This window comes from Mizuhopecten yessoensis, unplaced genomic scaffold (genome assembly GCF_002113885.1).
Source record: "Mizuhopecten yessoensis strain PY_sf001 unplaced genomic scaffold, ASM211388v2 scaffold2421, whole genome shotgun sequence".
Lineage (NCBI taxonomy): Eukaryota > Metazoa > Mollusca > Bivalvia > Pectinida > Pectinidae > Mizuhopecten > Mizuhopecten yessoensis.
Window position 1 is genome coordinate 73,701 of NW_018404538.1, and position 16,489 is coordinate 90,189.

The following is a 16,489-nucleotide window of genomic DNA, read 5'->3' on the forward strand; positions in this document are numbered from 1 at the left end:
GCCACCATTTTGAAAACCTATTTCAAACTTAAAGTCAAGTTCTGCTGGACCGATTGAACTGAAAGTTGGTAGGAATGATCGCCTCATGGTCCTGACAAAGTGTTGTTATTTTTTGGGTCGATCAGAAATCCAATATGGCCACCACGGCCGCCATTTTGAAAACCTATTTCAAACTTAAAGTCAAGTTCTGCTGGACCGATTGAACTTAAAGTTTGTAGGAATGATCGACTCATGGTCCTGACAAAGTGTTGTTATTTTTCAGGTCAATCATAAATCCAATATGGCCGCCACGGCCACCATTTTGAAAACATATTTCAAACTTAAAGTCAAGTTCTGCTAGGCCGATTGAACTGAAACTTTGTAGGAATGATTGACTCATGGTCCTGACAAAGTGTTGTTATTTTTCAGGTCGATCAGAAATCCAATATGGCCACCACAGCTGCCATTTTGGTAAACTATTTCAAACTTAAAGTAAAGATCTACTTGGCCGATTGAACTGAAACTTTGTAGGAATGATCGAATCATGGTCCTGACAAAGTGTTGTTATTTTTCGGGTCAATCAGAAATACAATTTGGCTGCCATGGCCGCTATTTTGCTACTAAGTTCTAATAGGCCGATCTCACTTAAAATTGGTCTAGGAATGATCAGCTCATGGTCCTGACAAAGTTAAGTTAACATTATACTATTTTTTACTCAAATTGGTACATATTTCAACAACAAAAATAAATACTATAGACTCAGGTGACCGTTAAGGCCCATGGGCCTCTTGTTTACTGCTATGGCCATATATGAAGCTGATGTTGAAAAAATCCCACTCGCCTGTTCAATGTACAAATGGTAATTGACAGATTTACAATTGACCTGTGCAATTGCGTTACTAGCTCACCTGGCCCGAAGGGCCAAGTGAGCTTATGGCATGGTGCAGCGTCCATCGTCCGGCCGGCGGCCGGCCTGCGTCAACTTTTTACTTTAAACAACTTCTTCTGAATAACCAAAAGGCCTAGGGTGATGATATTTGGCCAGAAGCATGCTGGGGTAAAGGGCTATCAAGTTTGTTCAAATGAATGACTTTCACTTATATTCAAGGTCACGGGGGTCAAATGTGTGAAAAACATTAAACAACTTCTTCTGAATAACCAAAACGACAGGGTGATGATATTTGGCCAGAAGCATACTGAGATGAAGGGCTACAAAGCTTGTTCAAATGCATGACCTTCACCCATATTCAAGGTCACAGGGGTCAAATATGTTAAAAACATTAAACAACTTCTTCTGAATAACCAAAATGCCCAGGGTGATGATATTTAGTCAGTAGCATACTAGGATCAAGGGCTACCAAGTTTGTTTAAATGTATGACCTTGAATCATATTCAAGGTCACAAGGAGCAAATATGTTCAAAATATTTAAACAACTTGTTCTGAATAACCAAAAGGCTCAGGATGTTGATATTTAGTCAGTAGCATGCTGGGATCAAGGACTACTATGTTTGTTAAAGTGAATGACTTTGACTTATATTCAAGGTCACAGGGGTCAAATTTGTTTAAAATCTTTAAACGACCTCTTCTGAATAACCATGGGTCCCAGGATGTTGATACTTTGCAAGTTGCATCCTGAGATGAAAGGCTATAAAATTTGTTCAACATAATGACTTTGTTCGACTTTCAATCACAGGGGTGAAATGTTTAAAAAAAAAATCACAGGGTCTTTTGAATGAATTTTAATCATGAATACTGATATTTTGCCTGTAGCTTTATTTTAGATCACTTTTAAGGTTACAAGTGTGAGATTTATACCAGGTGAGCGATGCAGGCCCATTGGGCCTCTTGTTTTGCAGTGTGATGGCATGAATACTATACAATCCATTGAAGTTATTACAATAATTTGTAAAATTGCAATAAAAAAAAAATCTTTTTATTTATTTATATTTGCAAACATTGAAGACTGATTCCCACTTATATTTGGTAATGTTTTTAGTTTTATGTTCAAATTACCCTTTATCCAAGGTCTTTCTGTCCTTAAACATTTCTTGTTTGCGCTATTTCTCAGAGAGTGCTAAGTATACCTTTCTTAAATTTCACATGTAGGCTGGTTCCCCATGTCGTTTGTTATGCATACTGAATTATGGGACTGATTGGGAAACTAATATGGCTAATATAGGCAGCCATCTTAAATATAGAGCGTTAATGTGCTTGAGAGATCTTTCTCAAAGAGCTATGGCGGGTTGCTATGCCTATTTCCCCAAAGCTGAGACCGCTACTGCGCGTCTACCACTGTGAACTGCGTCATAACACAGGTAGCTCTATGGGAATCCTGTGTCTAAGAATAGATTAATGTGAACTGCCAAATTCAAGGACATGGCTATTGATACATGCGTTTCACAATAAAGACTCAACAAAATGCTTATTTCAGCTTATTTCTGAATTTAAAACAAATAATATGATGTATATAACACAAGATCATACAATCATTACCAACAAGTTTTGAAAGGATTTAATTTTCATTACTAAAACCTGTGTCATGTTGTAACCTGCTTTCTAATAAAACACACATCTTGATTTTGTTTTTTCTGCACCTATGAATGGCAAAATTATATATATATTTTTCGAATAGCATGTCTTACACGTGTATTGCGATCCTTTAACTTTCTGATGCAGTCTTCCTGCATTTCACACAAATGAGACTATCCTCAACGATGAATTTTCCCATATTTATGGTAATGAAGCGGTTGATTCTTTGGTAATTGCCTTGTTCAATAAATGATCTATAGTACAGACTTGCTTTACTTATTTCTTTGGGATTTGGAAGTAAGAGTAGTTTTGATTGGCTAATGAAAGAAGGCATTAGATGGCTTGGTATATAAATAGAGGTTCCATCAAATGAAAGGCTCTCTCTTGCTCTGGCGATCGGAGTGAAAAGAACACCTCTAAAAAGATAAGCAGTGACCAAGCTGAATAAGCTAGGGTTCCACTGTACTCCTTATAGTACATGGTCAAAATAAATTGTATCACTGGGTAGTGTGCATAGTCACAGGGTATCACAGTCCAGGGCGACGTACTGATGATACAGAGTGACAAGTACCAAGACACAGGTTTTACCAAGACTTCAGGGTTTACCAAGGCATAGGTTTCATAGTGTCTAGGGTGGCTTGGTAAAAGGCAGTCGCGGTAAAGGGTGACATGGTCAAGGTGTGTTGCGGTAAAGGGTGTACACAGCCACGGGTGTCGCAGTAAGGGGCTATTTACTGTTGATACAGGTTGATAGATATATTGTGATACAGTGTTTTAGTTTGCTTTTTGACCATATTAGTGTTAGAGGTATATTGTAATAGATGTAAAATATCTACCCGGTGTAGTTTAGACAGTAGTGATTTGAGGCAGTAGTTTGTTGAATCATTAGGTAATAATTATTTGAGTCAGATAGACGCACTTCATATTTTTTGCTTGGCCCTTTTTTTATTCTGATTCAACAATCCCACATTTTTTGTTTTTCAGCATCATTTGTTTGTGTTTAAATAAAAGTTTGGGGAATAGACTAAAAGAATGGGGGAATAGATGATAGGAATGGGGGAATAGATGATAGGAATGGGGGAATAGACCAGAGGAATGGGGGAAAAGACGAGGATTTGGGGAATAGACCAGAGGATTGGAGGAATAGACTAGAAGAATGAGGGAATGGACTAGAGGATTGGGGAAGAGATCAGAGGAATGGGGGAATAGACTTGAGGAATGGGAGAATAAACTAGAGAAATAGGGGAAGAGACGATAGAAATTGGGAAATAAATGATAGAAAACGGGGAATAGACTAGAGGAATGGGGATGAGATGAGAGGAATGGGGGAATAGACTAGAGGAATAGGGAAGAGATGTGAGGAATAGGGGAATAGACTAGAGGAATAGGGAAGAGATGTGAGGAATAGGGGAATAGATGATATGAATTGGGAAATAAATGATAGAAAATGGGGAATAGACTAGAGAAATGGGGAAGAGATGAGAGGAATGGGGGAATAGAATAGAGGAATGAGGAGGAGACAAAGGGAATTGGGAAGAGATGTAAGTAATGGGGGAATAGATGACACGAATGAGCGAATAGACTAGAGCAATAGGGGAACAGACTAAAGGAATGGGGGAATATACAATAGGAATGGAGGAATAGACTAGAGGAATGAGGAAGAGACAAGAAGAATGACACAGCTTTCCAAGCAAACATCATAATGTGTGCTAGATGACTAGAGGAATGGGGGAACAGACTAGAAGAATGAGGGAATAGACAAGGGAAATGGGGGAATAGATGATAGGAATGAGCGAATAGACTAGAGCAATAGGGGAACAGACTAGAGGAATTGGGGAATATACAATAGGAATGGAGGAAAAAAAGACTAGAGAAATGAGGAAGAGAAAAGAGGAATGACACAGCTTTGCAAGCAAAGATCATAATGCATGCTTGATGACTAGAAGAATGGGGGAATAAAATATTAGAATAGGGAATAGACTAGAGGAATTGGGAATAGATGATAGGAATGGGGGAATAGGTGATAGGAATGGGGGAATAGATGATAGGAATGGGGAAATAGATGATAGGAATGGGGGGAATAGATCAGAGGAATGGGGGAATAGACAAGAGGGAATTGGGGAATAGACTAGAGGATTGGGGGAATAGACTAGAGGAATTGGGGAAGAGATGAGAGGAATGGGGGAATAGACTTGAGGAATGGGAGAATAAACTAAAGAAATAGGGGAAGAGATGATAGGAATTCGGAAATTAAATGATAGAAAACGGGGAATAGACTAGAAGAATGGGGAGGACATGAGAGGAATGGGGGAATAGACTAGAGGAATGGGGAGGACATGAGAGGAATGGGGGAATAGACTAGAGGAATGGGGAAGAGATGAGAGGAATGGGGGAATAGATGATATGAATTGGGAAATAAATGATAGAATACGGGGAATAGACTAGAGGAATGGGGAGGACATGAGAGGAATGGGGGAATAGACTAGAGGAATGGGGAGGACATGAGAGGAATGGGGGAATAGACTAGAGAAATGGGGAAGAGATGAGAGGAATGGGGGAATAGAATAGAGGAATGGGGGAAGAGATGATAAGAATTGGGTAATAGACTAGAGGAATGAGGAAGATACAAAAGGAATTGGAAAGAGATGTGAGGAATGGGGGAATAGACGATATGAATGAGCGAATAGACTAGAGCAATAGGGGAACAGACTAGAGTAACGGGGGAATATACAATAGGAATGGAGGAAAAGACTAGAGGAATGAGGAAGAGACAAGAGGAATGACACAACTTTGCAAGCAAACATCATAATGTGCACTAGATGACTAGAGGAATGGGGGAATAAACAATGGAAATGGGGAATAGACTAGAGGAATTGGGAAGAGAGGATAGGAATGAGGGAATTGATGATAGGAATGGGGGAATAGACTAGAGGATTAGGGGAATAGACTAGAAGAATGAGGGAATGGACTAGAGGATTGGGGGAATAGACTAGAAGAATGAGGGAATGGACTAGAGGATTGGGGGAATAGACTAGAGGAATCAGGGAAGAGATGAGAGGAATGGGGGAATAGACTTGAGGAATGTGAGAATAAACTAGAGAAATAGGGGAAGAGACAATAGGAATTCGGAAATAAATGATAGAAAACGGGAAATAGACTAGAGAAATGGGGAAGAGATGAGAGGAATGAGGGAATAGAATAGAGGAATGGGGGGAGAGATGATAAGAATGGGGTAATAGACTAGAAGAATGAGGAAGAGACAAAGGGAATTGGGAAGAGATGTGAGGAATGGGGGAATAGACGATATGAATGAGAGAATAAACTAGAGCAATAGGGGAACAGACGTGAGGAATGGGAGAATATACAATAGGAATGGAGGAATAGACTAGAGGAATGACGAAGAGACAAAAAGAATGACACAGCTTTCCAAGCAAACATCATAATGCGTGCTAGATGACTAGAGGAATGGGGGAACAGACTAGAAGAATGAGGGAATAGACAAGGGAAATGGGGGAATAGATGATAGGAATGAGCGAATAGACTAGAGCAATAGGGGAACCGACTAGAGGAATTGGGGAATATACAATAGGAATGGAGGAAAAAAAAGACCAGAGGAATGAGGAAGAGACAAGAGGAATGTCACAGCTTTGCAAGCAAACATCATAATGCGCGCTAGATGACTAGAGGAATAGGGGAATAAACAATTGGAATGGGGAATAGACTATAGAAATTGGGAATGGATGATAGGAATGGGGGAATAGATGATAGGAAAGAGAAAACTGTAGTGAGAAAGAAAAGAGAATACTCTAGGGAAAAAGGAAATAGAATAGCTTAGAGAGGAAGGAAATAGAAAACTGTAGTGAGGAAGGAAAGAGAATGCTGTAGGGAATTTGGAAATAAAATAGCTTAGAGAGGAAGAAGAGAACACTATAGGGAGCAGAAAAAGAGAATAGCATAGGTAGGAAGGAAATATAATAGCTTAGAGAGGAAGGAGAGAGACAACTGTAGTGAGGAAGGAAAGAGAATACTGTAAGGAGAAAGGAAATAGAATAGCTTAGAGAGGAAGGAAAAAGGAAACTAGTGAGGAAGGAAAAAGAATACTGTAAGGAGAAAGAAAATAGAATAGCTTAGAGAGGAAGAGGAGAATACTGTAGGGAGGGGAGAAATAGAATACTATAGAGAGGAAGGAAATATAATACTATAGAGAGGAAGGAAAGAGAATACTGTAAGGAGGAAGGAAAGAGAATACTGTAAGGAGGAAGGAAAGATAATAGCTTAGAGAGGAAGGAAAGAGAAAACTGTAGAGAGGAAGGAAAAAGAATATTGTAAGGAGAAAGAAAATAGAATAGCTTAGAGAGGAAGGAAAGAGAATACTGTAGGGAGAAAGGAAATAAAATACTGTAGGGGGAGGGAAATACAATAGCTTAGAGAGGAAGGAAAGAGAAAACTGTAGTGAGGAAGGAAAGAGAAAACTGTAGGGAAAAAGGAAATAGAATAGCTTAGAGAGGAAGGAAATAGGAAACTGTAGTGAGGAAGGAAAGAGAATGCTGTAGGGAATTAAGAAATAGAATAGCTTAGAGAGGAAGAAGAGAACACTAGAGGGAGGGGAGAAAGAGAATAGCATAGGTAGGAAGGAAATAGAATAGCTTAGAGAGGAAGGAGAGAGACAACTGTAGTGAGGAAGGAAAGAGAATACTGTAAGGAGAAAGGAAATAGAATAGCTAAGAGAGGAAGGAAAAAGGAAACTAGTGAGGAAGGAAAAAGAATACTGTCAGGAGAAAGAAAATAGAATAGCTTAGAGAGGAAGAGGAGAATACTGTAGGGATGGGAGAAATAGAATACTGTAGAGAGGAAGGAAATATAATACTATAGAGAGGAAGGAAAGAGAATACTGTAAGGAGGAAGGAAAGATAATAGCTTAGAGAGGAAAGAAAGAGAAAACTGTAGAGAGGAAGGAAAGAGAATATTGTAAGGAGAAATAAAATAGAATAGCTTAGAGAGGAAGGAAAGAGAATACTGTAGGGAGAAAGGAAATAGAATAGCTTAGAGAAGAAGAAGAGAATACTGTAGGGAGGGGAGAAAGAGAATAGCAAAGGTAGGAAGGAAAGAAGAAGAGAATACTGTAGGGAGGGGAGAAAGAGAATAGCAAAGGTAGGAAGGAAATATAATATTATAGAGAGAAAGGAAAGAGAAGACAGTAAGGAGGAAGGAAAAAGAATACCGCAGACAGGAAGGAAAGAGAATGGCGTAGAGAGGAAGGAAAGAGAATGCTGTAGAGAGGAAGGAAAGAGAATAGCGTAGAAAGGAAGGAAAGAGAATACTATACTTTGTTTTCTTTTTCTTTCCTCTCTATGTTATTCACTTTCCTTTCTCCCTACAGTATTCTCTTTCCTTCCTCTCTACAGTATTCTCTTCCCTTTCTCTCTAGCGTAGAGAGGAAGTAAAGAGAATACTGTAGGTAGGAAGGAAAGAGAATACTGTAGGGAGGAAGGAAAGAAAATACTGTAGGGAGGAAGGAAAGAGAATACTGTAGAGAGGAAGGAAAGAGAAAACTGTAGAGAAGAAGAGAGGAATAGCATAAAGAAGAAGGAATGAGAATACTGAAGGGAGAAAGGCGAGAGAATAATATAGAGAGGAAGGAAAGAGAATACTGTAGGGTGGAAGGAAAGAAAATACTTAAGAGAGGAAGAGAGGAACAGCATAAAGAAGAAAGAATGAGAGTACTGAAGGGAGAAACGAGAGAGAATACTGTAGGGAGGAAGGAAAGAGCATACTGTAGGGAGGAAGGAAAGAGAATACTGCAAGGAGGAAGGAAAGAGAATACTGTAGGGGGGAAGGAAAGAGAATAGCATAAAGAAGGAATGAGAATACTGTAGGGAGAAAGGCGAAAGAATACTGTCTTGAAGAAGGAAAGAGAATACTGTAGGGCGGAAGGAAATCGAATAGCATAAAGAAGAAGGAATGAGAATACTTTAGGGAGAAAGACGAGAAAATACTGTAGGGAGAAAGGAAAGAGAATACTGTAGAGTGGAAGAAAAGAGAATAGCATAAAATGGAGAGGAAAGAGAATACTGTATGGGGGAAAGAAAGAGAATACAGTAGGGAGGAAGGAAAGAGAATGGCATAAAATGGAAACGAAAGATAATACTGTATGGAGGAAGGAAAGATAATACAGTAGGGAGGAAGGAAAGAGAATAGCATAATATGGAAAGGAAAGAGAATAATGTATGGAGAAAGGAAAGAGAAAAATATAGGGAGGAAGGAAAGAGAATAGCATAAAGAAGAAGGAATGAAAATATTGTAGGGAGGAAGAAAATAGAATAGCTTAGAGAGGAAGGAAATAGGAAACTGTAGTGAGGAAGGAAAGAGAATACTGTAGGGAGAAAGGAAATAGAATAACTTAGAGAGGAAGAAAAGAACATTGTATGGAGGGGAGAAAGAGAATAGCATAGGTAGAAAGGAAATAGAATAGCTTAGAGAAGAAGGAAGGAGAATACTGGAGTGAGGAAGGAAAAAGAATACTGTTAGGAGAAAGAAAATAGAATATCTTAGAGAGGAAGGAAAGAGGAAACTAGTGAGGAAGGAAAGAGAATACTGTAGGGAGAAAGGAAATAGAAAAGCTTAGAGAGGAAGAAGAGAATACTGTAGGGAGGGGAGAAAGAGAATAGCATAGATAGGAAGGAAATAGAATACTGTAAGGAGGAAGGAAAGAAAATACCACAGACAGGAAGGAAAGAGAATGCTGTAGAGAGAAAGGAAAGAGAATGGCGTAGAAAGGAAGGAAAGAGAATACTATACTTTGCTTTTCTTTTTCCTTCCTCCCTATGTTATTCTCTTTTCTTCCTCCCTACAGTATTCTCTTACTTTCCTCTCTACAGTATTCTCTTCCCTTCCTCTCTAGCGTAAGGAGGAAGTAAGAAAATACTGTAGGTAGGAAGGAAAGATAATACTGTAGAGAAGAAGGGAAGAGAATACTGTAGGGAGGAAGGAAAGAAAATACTGTTGGGAGGAAGGAAAGAGAATACTGTAGTGAAGAAGGAAAGAAAATACTGTAGAGAGGAAGAGAGGAATAGCATAAAGAAGAAAGAATGAGAGTACTGAAGGGAGAAAGGCGAGATAATACTGTAGGAAGTAAGGAAAGAGAATACTGTAGGGAGGAAGGAAAGAAAATACTGTAGAGAGGAAGGAAAGAGAATACTGTAGAGAGGAAGGAAAGAGAATACTGTCGGGAGGAAGGAAAGAGAATAGCATAGAATGGAAAGGAAAGAGAATACTATAGAGAGGAAGGAAAGAGACTAATGTAGAGAGGAAGGAAAGGGAATAGCATAAAGAAGAAGGAATGAGAATACTGTAGGGAGGAAGGAAAGAGAATACTGTAGGGAGGAAGGAAAGATAATAGCATAGAATGGAAAGGAAAGGGAATACTGTAGGGAGGAAGGAAAGAGAATACTGTAGAGAGGAAAGAAAGATAATAGCAAAGAATGGAAAGGAAAGAGAATACTGTATGGAGGAAGGAAAGAGAATACTATACGGAGGAAGGAAAGAGAATACTGTAGAGAGGAAGGAAAGAGAATAGCATAGGGAGGAAGGAAAGAGAATACTGTAGCTGGGAAGGAAAGAGAATATATAGCATAAAGAAGAAGGAATGATAATACTGTAGGGAGAAAGGCAAGAGAATACTGTAGGGAGGAAGGAAAGAGAATACTATACGGAGGAAGGAAAGAGAATACTGTAGAGAGGAAGGAAAGAAAATAGCATAAGGAGGAAGGAAAGAGATTAGCATAGGGAGGAAGGAAAGAGAATAACATAGGGATGAATGAAAGAGAATACTCTAGGGAGGAAGTAAAGAGAATACTGTAGAGAGGAAGGAAAGAGAATAGCACAGGGAGGAAGGAAAGAGAATCCCATAGGGAGGAAAGAAAGAGAATAGCATAGGGAGGAAGGAAACAAAATAGCATAGGGGGAAGGAAAGAGAATACTGTAGAGAGGAAGGAAAGAGAATAGCATAGAGAGGAAAGAAAGAGAATAGCATAGAGAGGAAGGAAAGAGAATAGCATTAAGAAGAAGGAATGAGAATAATGTAGGGAGGAAGGAAACAGAATACTGTAAGGAGGAAGGAAAGAGAATACTATACGGAGGAAGGAAAGAGAATACTGTAGAGAGGAAGGAAAGAGAATACTATACGGAGGAAGGAAAAAGAATACTGTAGAGAGGAAGGAAAGAGAATACTATCGGAGGAAGGAAAGAGAATACTGTAGCGGGGAAGGAAAGAGAATATATAGCATAAAGAAGAAGGAATGAGAATACTGTAGGGAGAAAGGCGAGAGAATACTGTAGGGAGGAAGGAAAGAGAATACTATACGGAGGAAGGAAAGAGAATACTGTAGAGAGGAAGGAAAGAGAAAAGCATAGGGAGGAAGGAAAGAGATTAGCATAGGGAGGAAAGAGAGAGAATAGCATAGGGAGGAAGGAAAGAGAATAGCATAGGGGGGAAGGAAAGAGAATACTGTAGTGAGGAAGGAAAGAGAATAGCATAGGGAGGAAGGAAAGAGAATAGCATAAAGAAAAAGGAATGAGAATAATGTAGGGAGGAAGGAAACAGAATACTGTAAGGAGGAAGGAAAGAGAATACTGTAGCGGGGAAGGAAAGAGAATAGCATAAAGAAGAAGGAATGAGAATACTGTAGGGAGAAAGGCGAGAGAGTGACATAGGGAGGAATGAAAGAGAATACTCTAGGGAGGAAGTAAAGAGAATACTGTAGAGAGGAAGGAAAGAGAATAGCATAGGGAGGAAGGAAAGAGATTAGCATAGGGAGGAAAGAAAGAGAATAGCATAGGGAGGAAGGAAAGAGAATAGCATAGGGAGGAAGGAAAGAGAATAGCATAGAGATGAAGGAAAAGGAATAGTGTGGGGAGGAAGGAAAGAGAATAGCATAGAAAGGAAGGAAAGAGAAAAGTGTAGGGAGGAAGGAAAGAGAATACTGTATGGAGAGAATACACTACCGATATAATCTGACAGTTTTACAAATTCATAGTATATACCATGATGGTCTTTATATATATGGAATGTCCATCATGACTTGAGGACATTTGTGGTAGTTTGGGTGACACAAACACTGCTTATTACAAGTAGACCCAGACCTGCTTAGTGCTACCTGAACAACAAGTTAGCATGGTGTATAGGTAGAAAGGCCATATATAGAACAGGTAGAAATCTGAGCATTGACCAAATCCTGTCAGTTTACCTGAACAGGTTGATCCAGTCAGGTATGAATAAACATAGAGGTGAACCAAGGGGAAAATGACAAGCTAGTTTGAGTGTCACACATACCTGTGTGTTACAGCAGGAAGCCGGGGAGGTAACGAAGATCACCCCTCTATTATTGATAGGTGAGTTTGGGGATAGTTTTCACTCAAATATGTATGTCTGCACAATTTCAAGCTTAGGTGAGAATGTTTTTATGTGGAATGAGGTAGAGAAAGTACAGATGTGTTACCAGTTGACAGGTGATTACCTGCAGGACAGGTGAAGTATATGTCTTATTTGTGAACTTTTAAAATGTACATTAGGTTAGCTGTTATACCACATGAAATATCCTACTGTTTATACTCTCATAGGTATTGACTCACGTCTCTTTATGTACATGTAAAAAGGATTCAAAAAAAATACATGTTTTAATGACAATAATTCAAGGAATTGTTATGTTAGGATTTCATTTGTGCTTATGTAAATATAACAAAACCCTCATAAATATTCTTCCTGAAGTCCCTTTCAGACATCTGTGTTGAACTCTTCAATTTATAACAAACATTCAGAACATGTACAACGTATATAATTGTTGTATCGATTTATCCAAGTGAACACCATTCATTTGTTCCAAATTTTATTCGGGTCATGTGGTGTTAATTGTGTCATGATCATCTGATGTATCAGTTCCTTAACTCCATTAGAAGGTGAGCAGGTAAACTATACCAGGAGGAGTAAGGTACCTAGGGTAATTGTAATCCTGCCCAACACTGTCATATAATGATAATAGTGCTCAATGGCAGTCAAATTTCTTTTAATTTAATGTGTTTTTTAGCTCAGATTTATCGCATAATCTGCTCATATTCTGCTCATATTCATCAAATAGGCTTTGACAAACTTCGGGGAATATATTGTTCGGCGTGTTTGTCCATTTGAATGATTTTTGTACCAGTCCTATACTATTTTGGTTAGCATGTGGATGTGCATAGGGAAGATGGAATGAAACATAATAAAAATAGGTCATTGTGACCTATACTTTTGAGGACCATCAAACCATTTGGAAATACACATAGTACAACAACAAAGGTGGAGTGTCTGAAATAGAAGTAGGTCACTACACCTTCTATTTTGAAACCTGAAGTCAGTTAATAGGATACTGCCACCTTCATTTTGACTTCTTACCTCAATCAAGGAAACAATGGTTTAGAAGCATTTTTTCCTTTACTATTTCATATACTGTGTAGAATAAATATCATTATTTTACCCTGAAATTAGCTTTATATCAAAGTACAGTTGTAAATCAAGGATTTAATTAAAAGAGGAGTGTCTGAACCAAACATAATAAAGGAATAATTGTTTCGAGAACAGGTTTTCTATACCCCATATTGCTAAGTGAAAAGCTGTGAGCTGTTGTGTTATCACTGACCCTAGAACAGGTGGATCTTAAACTAAGGGTGTTTTGGCACCTCATTTTCTATCAATGCATGCACCCACAATATTAGATTATAGTTTTACATATGAATGTCAAAGTTTGAAACTCGTGTAATTTTCCCTGAAAAACTGTGGCTAGAGTCTTTCGTGTGATTATAGGCTATGATACAGTATTATACACTAGGATAGCATGTCCCGTGTGATCATAGGCTATGATACAGTATTATACACTAAAATAACACGTCCTGTGTGATCATAGGCTATGATACAATATTATACACTAGAATAACACGTCCTGTGTGATCATAGGCTATGATACAGTATTATACACTAAAATAACAGGGCCTGTGTGATCATAGGCTATGATACAGTATTATACAATAGGACAACATGTCCCGTGTGATCATAGGCTATGATACAGTATTATACAATAGGACAACATGTCCTGTGTGATCATAGGCTATGATACAATATTATACACTAGGACAAATTGTCCTGTGTGATCATAGGCTATGATACAGTATTATACCCTAGAATAACAAGTCTTGTGTTATCATAGGCTATGATACAGTATTATACAATAGGACAACATGTCCTGTGTGATCATAGGCTATGATACAGTATTATACACTAGAATAACATGTCCCGTGTGATCATAGGCTATGATACAGTATTATACAATAGGACAACATGTCCCGTGTGATCATAGGCTATGATACAGTATTATACACTAGGACAACATGTCCCGTGTGATCATAGGCTATGATACAGTATTATACAATAGGACAACATGTCCTGTGTGATCATAGGCTATGATACAGTATTATACACTAGAATAACATGTCCCGTGTGATCATAGGCTATGATACAGTATTATACAATAGGACAACATGTCCCGTGTGATCATAGGCTATGATACAGTATTATACACTAGGACAACATGTCCTGTGTGATCATAGGCTATGATACAGTATTATACACTAGGACAACATGTCCTGTGTGATCATAGGCTATGATACAATATTATACACTAGGACAAATTGTCCTGTGTGATCATAGGCTATGATACAGTATTATACCCTAGAATAACAAGTCTTGTGTTATCATAGGCTATGATACAGTATTATACAATAGGACAACATGTCCTGTGTGATCATAGGCTATGATACAGTATTATACACTAGAATAACATGTCCCGTGTGATCATAGGCTATGATACAGTATTATACACTAGAATAACATGTCCCGTGTGATCATAGGCTATGATACAGTATTATACACTAGAATAACATGTCCTGTGTGATCATAGGCTATGATACAGTATTATACACTAGAATAACATGTCCCGTGTGATCATAGGCTATGATACAGTATTATACACTAGAATAACAAGTCCTGTGTGATCATAGGCTATGATACAATATTATACCCTAGGACAAATTGTCCTGTGTGATCATAGGCTATGATACAGTATTATACACTAGAATAACATGTCCCGTGTGATCATAGGCTATGATACAGTATTATACACTAGAATAACAAGTCCTGTGTGATCATAGGCTATGATACAATATTATACCCTAGGACAAATTGTCCTGTGTGATCATAGGCTATGATACAGTATTATACACTAGAATAACAAGTCCTGTGTGATCATAGGCTATGATACAATATTATACCCTAGGATAAATTGTCCTGTGTGATCATAGGCTATGATACAGTATTATACACTAAAATAACAGGTCCTGTGTGATCATAGGCTATGATACAGTATTATACAATAGGAGAACATCTCCTTTGTGATCATAGGCTATGATGCAATATTATACACTAGGACAACATGTCCTGTGTGATCATAGGCTATGATACAGTATTATACACTAGAATAACAAGTCTTGTGTTATCATAGGCTATGATACAATATTATACACTAGGACAAATTGTCCTGTGTGATCACAGGCTATGATACAGTATTATACACTAGAATAACATGTCCCGTGTGATCATAGGCTATGATACAGTATTATACACTAGAATAACAAGTCCTGTGTGATCATAGGCTATGATACAGTATTATACACTAGGATAACCAGCCCCGTGTGATCATAAGCTATTATACAGTATTATACACTGTAGCTGAGTGATCATCAACTATTATACATAATAATACACTGTAGCTGAGTGATCATAATCCATTATACAGTATAATACACTGCAGCTGTGTGATCATCAACTATTATACAGTATGATACACTGTAGTTGTGTGATCATAAGCTATTATACAGTATGATACACTGTAGTTGTGTAATCATAAGCTTTTTTACAGTATAATACATTGTAGCTGATTGATCATAAGCTATTATACAGAATACTACATTGTAGCTGTGTGATCATAAGCTATTATACAGTATGATACACTGTAGCTGTGTGATCATTAGCTATTATACAGTATGATACACTGTAGCTGTTTGATCATAAGCTATTATACAGTATAATACACTGTAGCTGTTTTATAATAATCTATTATACAGTATAATACACTTTAGCTGTGTGATCATAATTTTTTATACAGTATAATACACTGTCGCTGTGTGATCATAAGCTATTATACAGTATAATACACTGTAGCTGTGTGATCATAAGCTATTATACAGTATGATACACTGTAGCTGTGTGATCATAAGCTATTATACAGTATAATACACTGTAGCTGTGTGATTATAAGCTATTATACAGTATGATACACTGTAGCTGTTTTATAATAATCTATTATACAGTATAATACACTGTAGCTGTGTGATCATAATTTTTTATACAGTATAATACACTGTAGCTGTGTGATCATTAGCTATTATAGCTTATAATGCTCTATATCTGTGAGGTCATTAGCTATTATACAGTATAATACACTGTAGCTGTGTGATCATAAGCTATTTCACAGTATGATATACTGTAGCTGTGTGATCATAAGACAGTATACAGTATAATACACTGTAGCTGTGTGATCATAAGCTATTATTATACAGTATAATACACTGTAGCTGTTTTATCATAAGCTATTATACAGTATAATACACTGTAGCTGTGTGATCATAAGCTATTATACTGTATAATACACTATAGCTGTGTGATCATAATTTATTATACAGCATAATACACTGCAAAGACCACATGTCTATAAGATTATCTATCTATAAGGACCACATGCCCACAGGATTATCTATCTGTAAGGACCACATGCCTACATAATTATCTATCTATAAGGACCACATATATATAAGATTATCTATCTATAAGGACCA

At 37.7% G+C, this 16,489-nt stretch overlaps 1 protein-coding gene across 10 annotated transcripts in view; it reads left to right on the forward strand.

The window, feature by feature from the left end:
• LOC110445929 (mucin-17-like) overlaps positions 1–16,489 on the forward strand; it is a 146,160-nt gene that overhangs the window by 65,276 nt on the left and 64,395 nt on the right. The gene's annotated exons all lie outside the window — the stretch shown is intronic.